Source organism: Neoarius graeffei, chromosome 10, assembly GCF_027579695.1.
Source record: "Neoarius graeffei isolate fNeoGra1 chromosome 10, fNeoGra1.pri, whole genome shotgun sequence".
NCBI lineage: Eukaryota > Metazoa > Chordata > Actinopteri > Siluriformes > Ariidae > Neoarius > Neoarius graeffei.
In genome coordinates, this window is record NC_083578.1 from 91,241,924 (window position 1) to 91,258,041 (window position 16,118).

At 44.2% G+C, this 16,118-nt stretch overlaps 1 protein-coding gene across 1 annotated transcript in view; it reads left to right on the forward strand.

The window, feature by feature from the left end:
* Positions 1-601: 601 nt before the first annotated feature.
* Positions 602-16,118, forward strand: part of LOC132893465 (voltage-dependent R-type calcium channel subunit alpha-1E) — a 177,647-nt gene continuing 162,130 nt past the window's right edge. The window contains exon 1 of the mRNA XM_060932628.1: positions 602-693. The gene's annotated coding sequence lies outside the window, so the exon portion shown is untranslated. The remainder of the gene's footprint in view (positions 694-16,118) is intronic.

A 16,118-nucleotide genomic window follows, 5' to 3' on the forward strand; every position in this document is an offset into this window, starting at 1 on the left:
CTATTCATTAGTGAACATTTGTGCACTGTTTGTTTGCTAGTTCTTGTTCACTTGCAAGGTTAGCTTTCACTTGTTAGTTTAATTTTGCGCAGGAGTTACCTTTGCTTGCAGTGTTACCTCACTACATAATTTTATTGTGCACTAGACTAGCTTTCTCTTGTTAGTTAACTTTTGTTCGCTAGCTTAGCTTTTTCTTGCTACGTCACTTGAAAAAAGTACTTTTGATAAAAGTGACGTGGGAGGGATGAGCAACAATCAGCTTTGTGATTGGTGGGGTGGAGTTTACACAGACAGTACCCATCCTTAACCCCACCCACTTTGCATTGATTGGCTAATTTAAGATAAATGACATCTCTGTTGTTTATTTTTTATTTCCCCAGCGTGATGCTGAGAGAGCGGCGCCATGCTGGAAGTCAGCAACATCCTCACAGTGCCAGCGTTGTACCAGGACACAGAGAGGTGGCACAAACACCGGGGGGCACTGCTCGACCCTCTCTTACTTCACACGGGCAGCTGTGATGCCCTCTGCCCTACACAGGAAGGGGGAGCCGGGGCAATGGGGGGGCAGCCAGGGGTCAGTCCCACTCTCTTCACCCGCAGGAGAGGAGGACTTATCGAGCAGAAGGACATCGTTAAAGCTCATCAGGCTCACAAGATACAGAGCACACCACAGGCACTACGCAAAGAATGGGAGTGAGTGTACACACACACACACACACACACACACACACACACACACACACACACACCTCATTAGTGCTTTAAACCCCACAGTGAGCTTCCTGGGATGCAGCTACAATAAGGAAGGAGGCTTCAGAGGAACCAGGAACTCTGTGTGTGTGTGTGTCATTCTCCTCCTACCACCACTGGGAATGATGAGTCATTTTATATCCAACAGTTTTAAAGAATCCCAGTTAGTTAGTGATACCAGCAGAGCGTGAAATTAGCATGTGGCTAATGTGTGGAAAGTTTTAACAGGCACTAATAAAAATCTTTTCACTCACTACATTAGCATTTACTCACTGGATTAGTTTCCATATTTCAGTTATTTTATTTATTTATTTATTTATTTATTTTACTTGCATTTATTTCCTCGGTTAGCTTTCATTTGCTAGTTAACTCTTGCTTGGAGAGTTGTTTTCCTTTGCTACATTCATTTTTGTTTGTAGAGTTAGCTTTCTCTAAATTATCGTTAATTTACTGCGCTAGCTTTTACTTGCTAGGTTAAGTCTTGAGAGCTTGGGTTAGCTTATTTACTTTCACTGCCACCTGTTAGTGAATGTTCACATTCTAGGTTAGCTTTTGCCTGTTAGTTAGCATGTGGTTTAAAAACTAGGTCCATAACACAGGCTAATTTCTTCACACAGAACGAGTTATAGTGTCAAACGTTTTTATGCTAGCTCCTGAAACATCTCTGAAAAAGGTTTTGATGTTAAAATGTGTGAAACTGTCACTCATCTCCCTCACAGGATGTAGCAACGACACAGAGAGCAAGACAAGTGAAACAGGAGGGTGCCAGTACTTTTAGTAACCATAGTGCTGTGCAGGCCCGGCCCTTACCAATTTGACACCCTAGGCAAGATTTTAGGTGGCGCCCCCTCCCCAACACCAGTTAAAGCCACTGATAGTGTATCTATACTAACAAGAAATGGAATAGCTTTGTCTTAAAACATTCTTTTATTTAAACAAAAGAATTGCACGTTCAAAATACTTTAATTAAAGGCATTAAATAAAGAAATTGCACATTCAAAATATTTAATACTGAATTAAAGAAACAAATACAAAATATGAACTGAATATATGAAACATAATATAAATGGCTTACATAAAGTGTTACATTTACAGTACTCCCAAAATAAAAAATGTAAACAAGTGTTGTAATTCGTAAATGCAATATAAATAAGGCATTGCACAAAATAAGATATTAAAGAAACCAGTGTGCATGAAAAATACAAGGATTTAAATAAAAATAAAAAATATATAAAATTGTGATATTAAAAAGACCTCTAGTGGTGTTTTTTGGTACTGCCTTCAACTTCAACTATTGAAAAACTAAATGTAGAACAGGCCCTGCAGTGCAAGCTATCATCTTTTTTAGAGTACACGAGCCAGCTTCTTCTGACTTTTTCGCCATTGACTAAGAGTCTGTTAAAATAGTCATGTTGACACCTTCGTCCATCTTTTTGTTTGGGGAATGTGAAGCTGTTTCCTATTTGAAATGGACCACTGTAAACCAACTCTGTTCTGACCTTATCAGTTAGAGGAGATGGCCAGTCAGCCGGGTCTACTGGAGCAGCAGAAGGTCCCCTTGATGCTGCTGCATCACTAGGTTGTGTTGGGTTGGTTGAGGTGGAGGCAACTGGATTAGCATTGGATGCTGCTAGGCCTACGTCCCTGCTGGGTTGCTCTGCTGAGGTGGAGGCGACAGGAGGATTTACAAGTGTAGGACTGAGGAATCTCAGCAGTGCATCTGAAGAGAGAAGAGGAGTAACACCAGTCTTATAATAACCACATGATTTTAAGAATAAAATAAAATGAAATAATATAAATGAAAAACCTAAGAAATGCATGCAGGATGTAGACTTTACTGTACTGTGTCTAATATACAGTGCACTCTTTATTATGCAAATTATATTAGTAATTCATACTGTATATTAGTAATGGTAGGCTATCAATTGTATTGTCTAATTGTTTATTACAGTGAAATGCAAATTAGCAGAAGGCAAAGGATTAGTTAACTGCAGTATAATATAGCATGTGAGAATGCCAAGTTATGCTCTAACATTAATTATGTACACTGATATAATGTTATCCATTGCTTTGCTGCATAGCCTAGAAAACAAGTGGTTAATGACGTTATCAATCATGGTTTTGCAACAGAAAAATAATATCGACATCATCTTTACTGAGTGTGACATTACCTCTGTCTTTGTCGCGTTTTTCCTCCTCTTCTTTCCTTTTCTTTCTCCCCTGGGCTCCTGACAATTTTGGACGTTTTGACATTTTTTCAGCTTGTATTAAAGCACGACCATCCTCCCCAAGTAGTAGTCTAGCATATGTAAAGCCTGGTCGGACGAGAGGGGGCGCCTTGGGAAAGTAACAGGTCTATTAATGATAATAATAATAATAATAATAATAATTATTATTATTTACTGAATTCCTCACCACCCGCTCGGTGAGTTGCTTTTGTGTCTTCTTCCTTTACAGGAGAGAAAGCGTGCCATTTATGCTATTTGTAAAGAGAACACATCTGAGTGCTTGTTTCGTTTCCCTGCAGTCTTGACGCACTGAGATTGTTTCTTGTTTTCAACGCGTTTATTATGTTTTCCTCCAGGAAGCTCTTCGCAACATGGTTGCTTGAATGAGCTGCTAAACTGTCATTTTAATGAGAACACAGATCAACAAAGCAACTTTGTTTTATGAAAAAAAAAACGTGCCAGGCACCATTGGAATATCTCGCTGCGAAACGTGTTCGGTGCATAAAAGACCTTTACTTCAGCCCAGACTGCTCAACGACACCGACAGACTGCTCCAAGTGCAGCCATATTCAAAACAAGCAACAGATCTATGTCAGTTATCTACGTTATGCAAAAACACTCTTTAGCCAACAACACTTAGGCTATTACATGGTCAAAACAGAGAATAGCCGCGGATGCGCACTTGCGCGCCCGAAGACACACTATAGACAGGGCGAACCACTGTTGAGCGCTTATTGTTTCATGATTAACAACCACCACCACACCCCGCTTTTTTTGACAAATCGCACCCTGACTACATGCTTTGCTGTACAATTAAATTAGGCTAAGACATTATAATGCTGACTCGTTTTCAGAATAGTGGAAGTCATAATTTTTCTCCCCCCGTTTCTGCGCCCCTGGATGGACGCAGCGCCCTTAGCATTTGCCTATATTGCCTATGCCACGGGCCGGCTCTGGTGCTGTGTGTGTGTTGTTGCTGTTGTTGTTAGCATGTTAGCACTACACACTCTGCTGATCATTCAGGGTACAGTGGTACTTGAAAGTTTGTGAACCCTTTAGAATTTTCTATATTTCTGCATAAATATGACCTAAAACATCATCAAATTTTCACACAAGTCCTAAAAGTAGATAAAGAGAACCGAGTTAAACAAATGAGACAAAAATATTATACTTGTTCATTTATTTATTGAGGAAAATGATCCAATATTACATATCTGTGAGTGGCAAAAGTATATGAACCTCTAGGATTAGCAGTTAATTTGAAGGCGAAATTAGAGTCAGGTGTTTTCAATCAATGGGATGACAATCAGGTGTGAGTGGGCACCCTGTTTTATTTAAAGAACAGGGATCTACACTCTAACAAATGATGTGCTGGCTCAACGTAAAAAATTGATGTAACAATTTGCATGGATATTTTCAAGTTATTTCAACTTACCTAGGATTGAGTACATGCCACAAGACTTTTCAAGTTAGGCCAACTCAACTACTTTAGTACAAGCAACATGATTTGCCTTGTCCTTTACAAGCTTATTTAAGTTGAACCGACTTAATTTTAATTGTGTTAAAATTACTCCTTTTAGTTATTCTAACTTATTTCTTTCCCTTTCATTCTACTCAGAAATGTCCATGCAAATTGTTACCTTAATTTTTTTTAGTACAAGAACTTATTTATCTAAGTCAGAATAAATCACACATTTAAATTCCAGTTTTATGATCTATTTATTTAAACACCAGTCAGCATCTCACTTACAGTAACAGGACTGAGTGTATATTGACATTTTAATAGTACACAAAAATGTAGCCTTCATAAAATAAATCAGGAAACTTACAACATAAAATAGCCCTGTAAAACTGTCTCAGAAAGATTGAACATATTGACAGTCATGCTCTTGAGACTGATTTGAGTTATTTTGTATAAAAGTACATTACTTTGAACTAGGTGTAGTTAATAAACTCTCAACACTGCACCGACTATACAGTATGTAAACAACACATTGCAAATAACAGTGCAACATTTCCTCTTTAATTTGAGGACAGCTTAAATGTCTAACTCGTCACTTTTTTTTTTTTGCACAGCAGTTTATTTTTTAGCAACATTACCTTAGGAATTGCTTTCAGATCATCCAACTCAAGGAATATCTTTTGAAACACTTCAAAAGTATTTTTCAGTTCTTTTGGGTAGCTGAGGTTGAGTGCGTATATCAGCCCCATTAGCAAGGCACAGGCTCTGGAAATATCCACATCCGTTAGGACCTCTGTTCCCTCCAGGACGATCTTTGCACGGGCTGCAGGTATGCCACCTCGTGTGGTGACAATCTTCATCAGTTCGCCCGTAATATCCCCATCACTATCCTGCTAGGTCAGAATCAATATAAAGGTTTTAAGTTCAAGTTGAAGTCAACTTTATCAATAATGCCATTTGTGTGTTAGGACTGGGACTGTTTTGGCCTCTAGAGGCCACTGTTATTTCCTTTTCTGGTCATGTTTGTTTTGGGCCTCTAGAGGTCACCACTGTGTTCTGTGTTTTGTTTTTGTCTTATTGCCTGTTTCCTGCCCCGCCCTGTCCTTAATTAGTTTGTGTATTTATACCCCTGAGTTCAGTCCTCTTGTCACGGAGTCTTTGTGCTGTTATGTTTAGCTCCAGTTACCTCTGTTCCGTGTTCCTTGCCTTTGTCTTTTTGGTTTTGCACTTTGCTTTTCTTTTTGGACTTTTTGGACTTTGTATTTACTGTTTTTTGGATCTTCTGAGCGTTGGTATTTTTGCCTTTTCTTTTCTAGTTTTTTGGCTTTTGTATTTGACTTTGACCTTTTGGATATTTTATTTTTCCCTTCATCTTCAGAGCGTTTTTTGGATTATTTTTTTTGGGACTGTAAATATTGTAAATAAACTTTTTGATACTTTTCTACTTCCGCCTCACGCCTCTGCACTTGAGTCATTCCCCTGGTGGCCTAGTGGGGGTTTGCTGGATTATCACACCAGCGAACCAGGTTTGAATACCAGCGAACCAGGTTCGAATCCCAGCAAAACCCTAACTGAAAGACTCCGTCATGACCGACTCAGCAGAGGCTTCTTCATCTGTCTATCCGGCCAACCTTCAGGGAATGATGGCTGCGTTAACATGCCTCAGATCCACCATGGACACTCATGGACGGACTCTCGCAAGCCAACATGAGACCCTTGCTCGCCATGAGGTACTGCTTCAGCAGATTGGGAGAAGCCTGGCACAGCTGACTTCTCTGCCCCCATCTCCTCCGCCTGATTCCGCTCCTGCTCCAGTGCCTCCTGCCATGCTGCCTTCTTCACCTCGCGAACCCAGCCTTCCTGCACCACAGAGGCATGATGGCAAGCACAGTGAGTGTCGAGAGTTCCTTACCCAGTGTCAACTCACCTTTGAGCTTCAGCCTACCACCTACACTACGGATCGCTGCAAGATTGCCTTTGTGATAACCTTGTTAGCAGGTAAGGCGCGAGCCTGGGCTACTGCTATCTGGCAGAGACAGGGACTTGAGTGCTCTGATTTCCAGCTGTTTACTGAGGAGATGCTGCGTGTCTTCGATCAAGCAGACATCAGTAAAGACGCAGCCAGAAAGCTCATGTCCATCTGGCAAGGGGGAAGCATCGCAGACTACGCCATCTCGTTCCGGACGCTCGCAGCAGTAAGTGGATGGAACGAGACTACCCTGGTGTCAGCCTTCCACCATGGTCTGTCTGACCCCATCAAAGACGGTCTGGCTTCTATCGGATGCCCAAGTGACCTCGAAACACTGATCTCACATTCTACTCGTCTGGACAACAGGATGAGAGAACGCCGCCAAGTCCTGAGCCTCCCCGGCCTCTCTGCCTCTACCTGGAGCCTGTCTACCTCTTCCAGTGACTGTCCAGAACCCATGCAAGTGGGTCGTACTCGCCTCTCCACATCTGAGAGGGAGCGCAGAAGGAGGGACAAGTGCTGCATCTACTGTGGCAAGCCTGGTCACTTCCGAGCATCATGTCCCGAACTCTCGGGAAAAGGACTGCCCCGTCCAGCCGAGGGAGGGTTGTGACGGGGCCTACCCTCTCTCCCGGACTCCCTGGCCAAGGACTGTACATCCCAGTCTCCATCTCCTGGGGTGAGTCCGTCCACTCTTGTCAAGCTTTGTTAGACTCAGGGGCGGCTGGAAACTTTATGGATAGCCACTTCGCCCAAAGCATCAATGTCCCGACTGCGCCTCTTGAAGTCCCACTGTCTGTGTCTGCCCTCGATGGCCAAGTGTTAGGTGATGGAAGAGTCACCCAAGTTACTTCTCCAGTCTTTCTCCAGTCTCAAGGTCACAAAGAAGAAATATCCCTGCACCTTATTCATTCACCTGAGTTCCCAGTTATTCTAGGCCTTCCTTGGCTTACTCGCCACAACCCTCGCATAGACTGGGTAACAAGCCAGGTTGTGGAATGGGGCCCTGCATGCCATGCCTCTTGTCTGCTCTCTAGCTCTCCTGTGTCTCCTGCCAAGCCCCCTGATCTCACCAAGTTATCTCAAGTTCCCACAGAGTACTGGGATCTCAAGGAGGTCTTCAGCAAGAGCAGGGCCGCCGTTCTTCCTCCGCACCGTGCCTACGACTGTGCCATCGACTTTCTCCCTGGGACTACTCCTCCTTGGGGCCGTCTGTTCTCCCTCTCTCAGCCAGAACGCAAGGCCATGGAGGAGTACATCAAGGAAGCCTTGGCCTCTGGGTTCATTCGACCCTCCACCTCACCCGCTGGTGCCGGCTTCTTCTTTGTCGGCAAGAAGGATGGGGGTCTCCGGCCATGTATTGATTATAGGGGCCTGAACAAGATCACCATGCGCAACCGCTATCCCCTTCCGCTGATGTCCACAGCATTCGACCTGCTCCAAGGCGCCACCATCTTCACCAAGTTGGACTTACAGAACGCATACCACCTCGTCCGTATCCGACAGGGAGATGAGTGGAAGACCGCCTTTAACACCCCGTCAGGGCACTACAAGTACCAGGTGATGCCCTTCGGACTCACCAATGCACCAGCTGTTTTTCAGGCCCTTATCAACGATGTCTTGAGGGATATGATTAATCTATACGTTTTCGTCTACCTCGACGACATCCTTATATTCTCCAAGACCTTACAGGAACACCGCCACCATGTCCGCCAAGTCCTCCAGAGACTCTTGCAGAATAATCTGTTTGCTAAAGCCCAGAAATGCGAGTTTCATGTCCCCGAGGTCTCCTTCCTGGGATTTATCATACGAACGGGGCAACTCCAAATGGACCCAGCCAAGACCCTGGCCGTCCGGGACTGGCCTACTCCCAAGTCCATTAAGGAGGTTCAGTGGTTCTTAGGATTCGCTAACTTCTACCGCAAGTTCATCAGGAACTTCAGTTCCGTAGCTGCACCTATGTCGGACCTCACCAAAAGGACTGGTGGCTCCTTTGTCTGGTCCCCTCAGGCGGAAGAGGCGTTTAATGACCTAAAACACCGCTTTTGCACAGCACCCATTCTGGTTCTCCCGGACACCTCCCAACCATTCATCGTGGAGGTGGATGCCTCGGACAGTGGTGTCGGCGCGGTGCTCTCTCAATGCTCGGAAGGGAAGCTGCACCCCTGCGCTTACTTCTCCCACCGCCTGAGCCCTGCGGAGTCCCGCTATGATGTGGGGAATCGGGAACTGCTAGCGGTCAAACGAGCCCTTGAGGAGTGGAGGCACTGGCTGGAGGGAGCGCAACATCCATTCCTGGTGTGGACGGACCATAAGAACCTGGAGTACCTCCAGCAAACCAAGAGGCTGAACCCACGACAGGCTAGGTGGGCTTTGTTTTTCAGCCATTTCAGCTTCATCCTATCATACCGCCCGGGCTCTAAGAACACCAAACCGGACGCGCTCTCCAGGCTGTTCTCGCCCAACAACAGGGAGAGTGAAGTTGGGCCTATCATCCCTATATCCCGGATTGTGGCTCCTGTCCGCTGGGGTATTGAGGAGACCGTTCGACAAGCTCAACGCTGGGACCCTGATCCTGGGACAGGGCCACCGGGCCTCCTGTATGTCCCTCGTCAAGCCCGGGCCAAGGTTCTCCAGTGGGGTCACTCTTCCCCTCTCACCGCCCACCCAGGAGCTCGGAGGACCCTGGACTTCCTGAAAAGACGCTTCTGGTGGCCTAACATGGAGAAGGAAGTGAGGTCATTCGTCCTGTCCTGTGAGGTCTGCACCAGAACCAAGAACCCGCGACAGCGTCCCCAGGATCTCCTGCATCCTCTGCCTATTCCCCGGCGTCCCTGGTCCCATGTGGCGGTCGACTTCATCACAGGTCTCCCTGAGTCTCAAGGTAACACTGTCATATTGGTCATAGTGGACAGATTCTCCAAGGCCTGCCGCTTTATTCCACTGTGCAAACTCCCCTCTGCCCTTGACACTGCTAAATTGTTGTTCACTCATGTCTTCCGAGTTTTTGGTCTCCCTCAGGACATCGTCTCTGACCGGGGGCCCCAGTTCTCCTCCCGAGTATGGCACGGCTTCTGCAAGAGCATCGGGGCCACTGCCAGCCTCTCCTCTGGGTTCCACCCCCAGTCCAACGGCCAGACGGAGAGGCTCAACCAGGACCTGGAAACCACCCTGCGAGGCCTGGCTATGGATAACCCGACATTGTGGAGCACCTGGCTGCCATGGGCAGAGTACGCCCACAACACCCTGCAGTCATCGGCCACCAAGCTGTCGCCGTTCCAGTGCCAATTCGAGTTCCAGCCACCTCTGTTCCCGGACCAGGAGGAGGATGCTGGGGTGCCCTCAGTCAACCATTACGTGAGACGGTGTCACAAGACCTGGAGCAAGGTCAGGAGGACACTCATCCAGACCTCCAGTACCAACCAGACCCAGGCCAACCGCCATAGGAGACCTGCCCACACTTTCCGCCCTGGGCAGCGGGTTTGGCTGTCCACCAAGGACCTTCCGCTGCGGGTGGAGAACTGCAAGCTTGCTCCTCGCTACATTGGCCCCTTCAAGGTTGTACGCAGAGTTAACCCTGTCTCCTACTGGCTCCAGTTACCACGTACGCTAAGGATCAACCCCACATTCCATGTTTCCTTTTGCAGCCCGTACTGATGTCCATGTATGCCCCTGCCCCTAGGAACCCCCCGCCCCCCTGCAGCTTCCAGGGTCAGACTGTGTTCACCATGCGCCGCCTGCTGGACTCCCCCCAGGTTCACGGGGGCCTCCAATATCTTGTGGACTGGGAGGGCTATGGCCCTGAGGAGCGCTGCTGGGTCCCAGCTTGGGACATACTCGATAAAGAACTTTGTCGGGACTTCCATTCGGCCCATCCTGATCGTCCTGGGAACGTCAGGAGACGCTCCTGGGGGGGTCCTGTTAGGACTGGGACTGTTTTGGCCTCTAGAGGCCACTGTTATTTCCTTTTCTGGTCATGTTTGTTTTGGGCCTCTAGAGGTCACCACTATGTTCTGTGTTTTGTTTCTGTCTTATTGCCTGTTTCCTGCCCTGCCCTGTCCTTAATTAGTTTGTGTATTTATACCCCTGAGTTCAGTCCTCTTGTCACGGAGTCTTTGTGCTGTTATGTTTAGCTCCAGTTACCTCTGTTCCGTGTTCCTTGCCTTTGTCTTTTTGGTTTTGCACTTTGCTTTGCTTTTTGGACTTTTTGGACTTTGTATTTACTGTTTTTTGGATCTTCTGAGCGTTGGTATTTTTGCCTTTTCTTTTCTAGTTTTTTGGCTTTTGTATTTGACTTTGACCTTTTGGATATTTTATTTTTCTGTTCATCTTCTGAGCGTTTTTTGGATTATATTTTTTTGGGACTGTAAATATTGTAAATAAACTTTTTGATACTTTTCTACTTCCGCCTCACGCCTCTGCACTTGAGTCATTCCCCTGGTGGCCTAGTGGGGGTTTGCTGGATTATCACACCAGCGAACCAGGTTTGAATACCAGCGAACCAGGTTCGAATCCCAGCAAAACCCTAACAGTGTGCAGGACATACAGAGAATTGAATTGCGTTTCCCTGTTATCCACGGTGCAAACAGTAATAAATATAGGTAAAAGATATAAACTTTTTAAAAAAGTATATATACACACACACAAGCTAAAGCTATTTAAGAAAAGACAGTGGCAATCCAGAAAGTGCAAATGTGGCAGTGTGAACAGAATTAATGGTATAAATTTAAATGTGACGAATGACAGTATAAACAGAATGAACAATGTAAATGGGAACAGCAGTCTGACAGTATAGTAGGGCAATATAGCACGATATAAACAGAATTATCAGTATAAATAGAAATAAATATGGCAGTATGAGCAGAATTTACAGTGTAAGTATAAATATGGCAGATATGACAGTATAAACAGTATAGCAGTGAAGTCTATCAAAGATAAAAGATGTATAAAGTGTAAACAGTGTTGTAAACAGTTTTTATATAGTGCAATTAAGTAAAAAATATAACATGTAAACAGTATTGTAAACAGTTTTTACATAGTGCAATTGAATTTAAGGATTTGAAGTGAGAAAATTCCACATAGACACACAGTTCTTTTATGGAAACATGCCCCCGTTATTTTTTGTTTTATTGTAGAACACATTACACAGCCACAGCACCACAGTTATCTACTAAAAAAATTACACATTACCACTGCTGACCAAGAAAAAGCATCTAATGTTGTGTAAAACAATTTCTTGTACTGTTGTACTGTCTGTTGATGCAGTTATTAGCTGTTGTGAATAAAACGACTCAAAATTGTACTCACCAAGCCGTAAAGTTTGCAAACGCGTTTCTCCAACTCTGTGCTCTGCTCAGTCGTGTCTTCCAACCTTATGCTTCCAACAGGCACATGCATGCTCTGTTCGCGCTAAACACGTCCGTGCAGGTTGGCCTTGTACTCAGCTTTTAACAGACACGGACACAGATTTTTAAGTTGTGCTAACTGAATACATCTCTATATTGAGTTAAGGCAGAAATATCTGTTGAAAATTCATGTATTAGTGAGTTAAGACTATTTTATTTATTTTCATTTAGACCAACTTATTAAATTATCAACTCATTATAATGCATACACATAAACTTTTATTTTTTATGCAGAAAAAGCTCTTGATTTTGAGCTATACTTACTAACCCCATGAATAATTTCTTAGTGTATCAAAGTCTGATCTTCACAACACATGTTTGTGGAAGTGTATCATGGCACAAACAAAGGAGATTTCTGAGGACCTCATAAAAAGCGTTGTTGATGCTCATCAGGCTGGAAAAGGTTACAAAACCATCTTTAAAGAGTTTGGACTCCACCAATCCACAGCCAGACAGATTGTGTACAAATGTAGGAAATTCAACACCATTGTTACCCTCCCCAGGAGTGGTCAACCAACAAATATCACTCCAAGAGCAAGGCGTGTAATAGTCGGCGAGGTCACAAAGGACCCCAGGGTAACTTCTAAGCAACTGAAGGCCTCTCTCACATTGGCTAACGTTAATGTTCATGAGTACACCATCAGGAAAACACTGAACAACAATGGTGTGCATGGCAGGGTTGCAAGGAGAAAGCCACTGCTCTCCAAAAACAACATTGCTGCTCGTCTGCAGTTTGCTAAAGATCATGTGGACAAGCCAGAAGGCTATTGGAAAAATGTTTTGTGGACGGATGAGACCAAAATAGAACTTTTTGGTTTAAATGAGAAGCGTTATGTTTGGAGAAAGGAAAACACTGCATTCCAGCATAAGAACCTTATCCCATCTGTGAAACATGGTGGTGGTAGTATCATGGTTTGGGCCTGTTTTGCTGCATCTGGGCCAGGACGGCTAGCCATCATGATGGAACAATGAATTCTGAATTATACGAGTGAATTCTAAAGGAAGATGACAGGACATCTGTCCATGAACTGAATCTCAAGAGAAGGTGCATCATGCAGCAAGACAACGACCCTAAGCACACAAGTCGTTCTACCAAAGAATGGTTAAAGAAGAATAAAGTTAATGTTTTGGAATGGCCAAGTCAAAGTCCTGACCTTAATCCAATCAAAATGTGGAAGGACCTGAAGCGAGCAGTTCATGTGAGGAAACCCACAAACATCCCAGAGTTGAAGCTGTTCTGTACGGAGGAATGGGCTAAAATTCCTCCAAGCCGGTGTGCAGGACTGATCAACAGTTACCGCAAACGTTTAGTTGCAGTTATTGCTGCACAAGGGGGTCACACCAGATACTGAAAGCAAAGGTTCACATACTTTTGCCACTCACAGATGTGTAATATTGGATCATTTTCCTCAATAAATAAATCTCATCATCTCATTATCTGTAGCTGCTTTATCCTGTTCTACAGGGTCGCAGGCAAGCTGGATCCTATCCCAGCTGACTACGGGTGAAAGGCGGGGTACACCCTGGACAAGTCGCCAGGTCATCACAGGGCTGACACATAGACACAGACAACCATTCACACTCACATTCACACCTACGCTCAATTTAGAGTCACCAGTTAACCTAACCTGCATGTCTTTGGACTGTGGGGGAAACCGGAGCACCCGGAGGAAACCCACGCAGACACGGGGAGAACATGCAAACTCCGCACAGAAAGGCCCTCACCGGCCATGGGGCTCGAACCCGGACCTTCTTGCTGTGAGGCGACAGTGCTAACCACTACACCACCGTGCCGCCCCTCAATAAATAAATGACCAAGTAAAATATTTTTGTCTCATTTGTTTAACTGGGTTCTCTTTTTCTAATTTTAGGACTTGTGTGAAAATCTGATGATGTTTTCGGTCATATTTATGCAGAAATATAGAAAATTCTAAAGGGTTCACAAACTTTCAAGCACCACTGTAAATAACAGTATGACAGTTCTATCTGTCTGATGACCTTAATCTCTGTATTGACTTCCTGTTTCTCTCTCTCTCACACAGACATGCACATACACATATTCAGTGCACTGCGAATTAGGCAAATTCCCCATGTTCTGAGCTTCTTTGTCCCTGAGGTTCTAATTGTTTCTACAACCCCGATTCCAAAAAAGTTGGGACAAAGTACAAATTGTAAATAAAAACGGAATGCAATAATTTACAAATCTCAAAAACTGATATTGTATTCACAATAGAACATAGACAACATATCAAATGTCGAAAGTGAGACATTTTGAAATTTCATGCCAAATATTGGCTCATTTGAAATTTCATGACAGCAACACATCTCAAAAAAGTTGGGACAGGGGCAGTAAGAGGCTGGAAAAGTTAAAGGTACAAAAAAGGAACAGTTGTTGGACCAAATTGCAACTCATTAGGTCAATTGGCAATAGGTCATTAACATGACTGGGTATAAAAAGGGCATCTTGGAGTGGCAGTGGCTCTCAGAAGTAAAGATGGGAAGAGGATCACCAATCCCCCTAATTCTGCACCGACAAATAGTGGAGCAATATCAGAAAGGAGTTCGACAGTGTAAAATTGCAAAGAGTTTGAACACATCATCATCTACAGTGCATAATATCATCAAAAGATTCAGAGAATCTGGAAGAATCTCTGTGCGTAAGGGTCAAGGCCGGAAAACCATACTGGGTGCCCGTGATCTTCGGGCCCTTAGACAGCACTGCATCACATACAGGCATGCTTCTGTATTGGAAATCACAAAATGGGCTCAGGAATATTTCCAGAGAACATTATCTGTGAACACAATTCACCGTGCCATCTGCCGTCGCCAGCTAAAACTCTATAGTTCAAAGAAGAAGCCGTATCTAAACACGATCCAGAAGCGCAGACGTCTTCTCTGGGCCAAGGCTCATTTAAAATGGACTGTGGCAAAGTGGAAAACTGTTCTGTGGTCAGACAAATCAAAATTTGAAGTTCTTTATGGAAATCAGGGACGCCGTGTCATTCGGACTAAAGAGGAGAAGGACGACCCAAGTTGTTATCAGCGCTCAGTTCAGAAGCCTGCATCTCTGATGGTATGGGGTTGCATTAGTGCGTGTGGCATGGGCAGCTTACACATCTGGAAAGACACCATCAATGCTGAAAGGTATATCCAGGTTCCAGAGCAACATATGCTCCCATCCAGACAACGTCTCTTTCAGGGAAGACCTTGCATTTTCCAACATGACAATGCCAAACCACATACTGCATCAATTACAGCATCATGGCTGCGTAGAAGAAGGGTCCGGGTACTGAACTGGCCAGCCTGCAGTCCAGATCGTTCACCCATAGAAAACATTTGGCGCATCATAAAACGGAAGATACGACAAAAAAGACCTAAGACAGTTGAGCAACTAGAATCCTACATTAGACAAGAATGGGTTAACATTCCTATCCCTAAACTTGAGCAACTTGTCTCCTCAGTCCCCAGACGTTTACAGACTGTTGTAAAGAGAAAAGGGGATGTCTCACAGTGGGAAACATGGCCTTGTCCCAACTTTTTTGAGATGTGTTGTTGTCATGAAATTTAAAATCACCTAATTTTTCTCTTTAAATGATAAATTTTCTCAGTTTAAACATTTGATATGTCATCTATGTTCTATTCTGAATAAAATATGGAATTTTGAAACTTCCACATCATTGCATTCCGTTTTTATTTACAATTTGTACTTTGTCCCAACTTTTTTGGAATCGGGGTTGTAGATTATTTATTCCCTAAATTCCAGATGTTTGTCACTGTCCCCTACATTCCAAATGTTAGTTTTCAGTGTTCTTGTTCCATAGTCCTGAGTTTCTTTATCTAGTTTCCAAGTCTTCTCTAGTTTCCAGAGATGTTCCTGTGTTTGTTTTTCTCTACATTCTGTATGTTTGCAGATTCATTATTCCGTAATGTCCAGATGTTTCTGGAGTCTTTGCTCCCCAGTTTGTATTGGTTTCTAGTTTTTATGCCTCCGCCACCGTAAGGTGCAGGAGGCATTATGTTTTCGGGTTGTCTGTCTGTCCGTGCGTGCGTCCGTCCCGAAACCTTGTGAACACGTTATCTCAAAGGCTAATGAAAGGAATTTCACCAAACTTTCACCATTTGTGGATTTGGGGACAAAGATAAACTGATTAGATTTTGAGATCAAAAGGTCTAAGGTCAAGGTCACTGTGAGGTCAAATGTCTGTCCGAAAACCTTGTGAACACAATATCTCCAAGGCTGATACAAGTAATTTCACCAGGTCACGATTACTGTGAGGTCAAACATCCATCCCCAAATCACAACT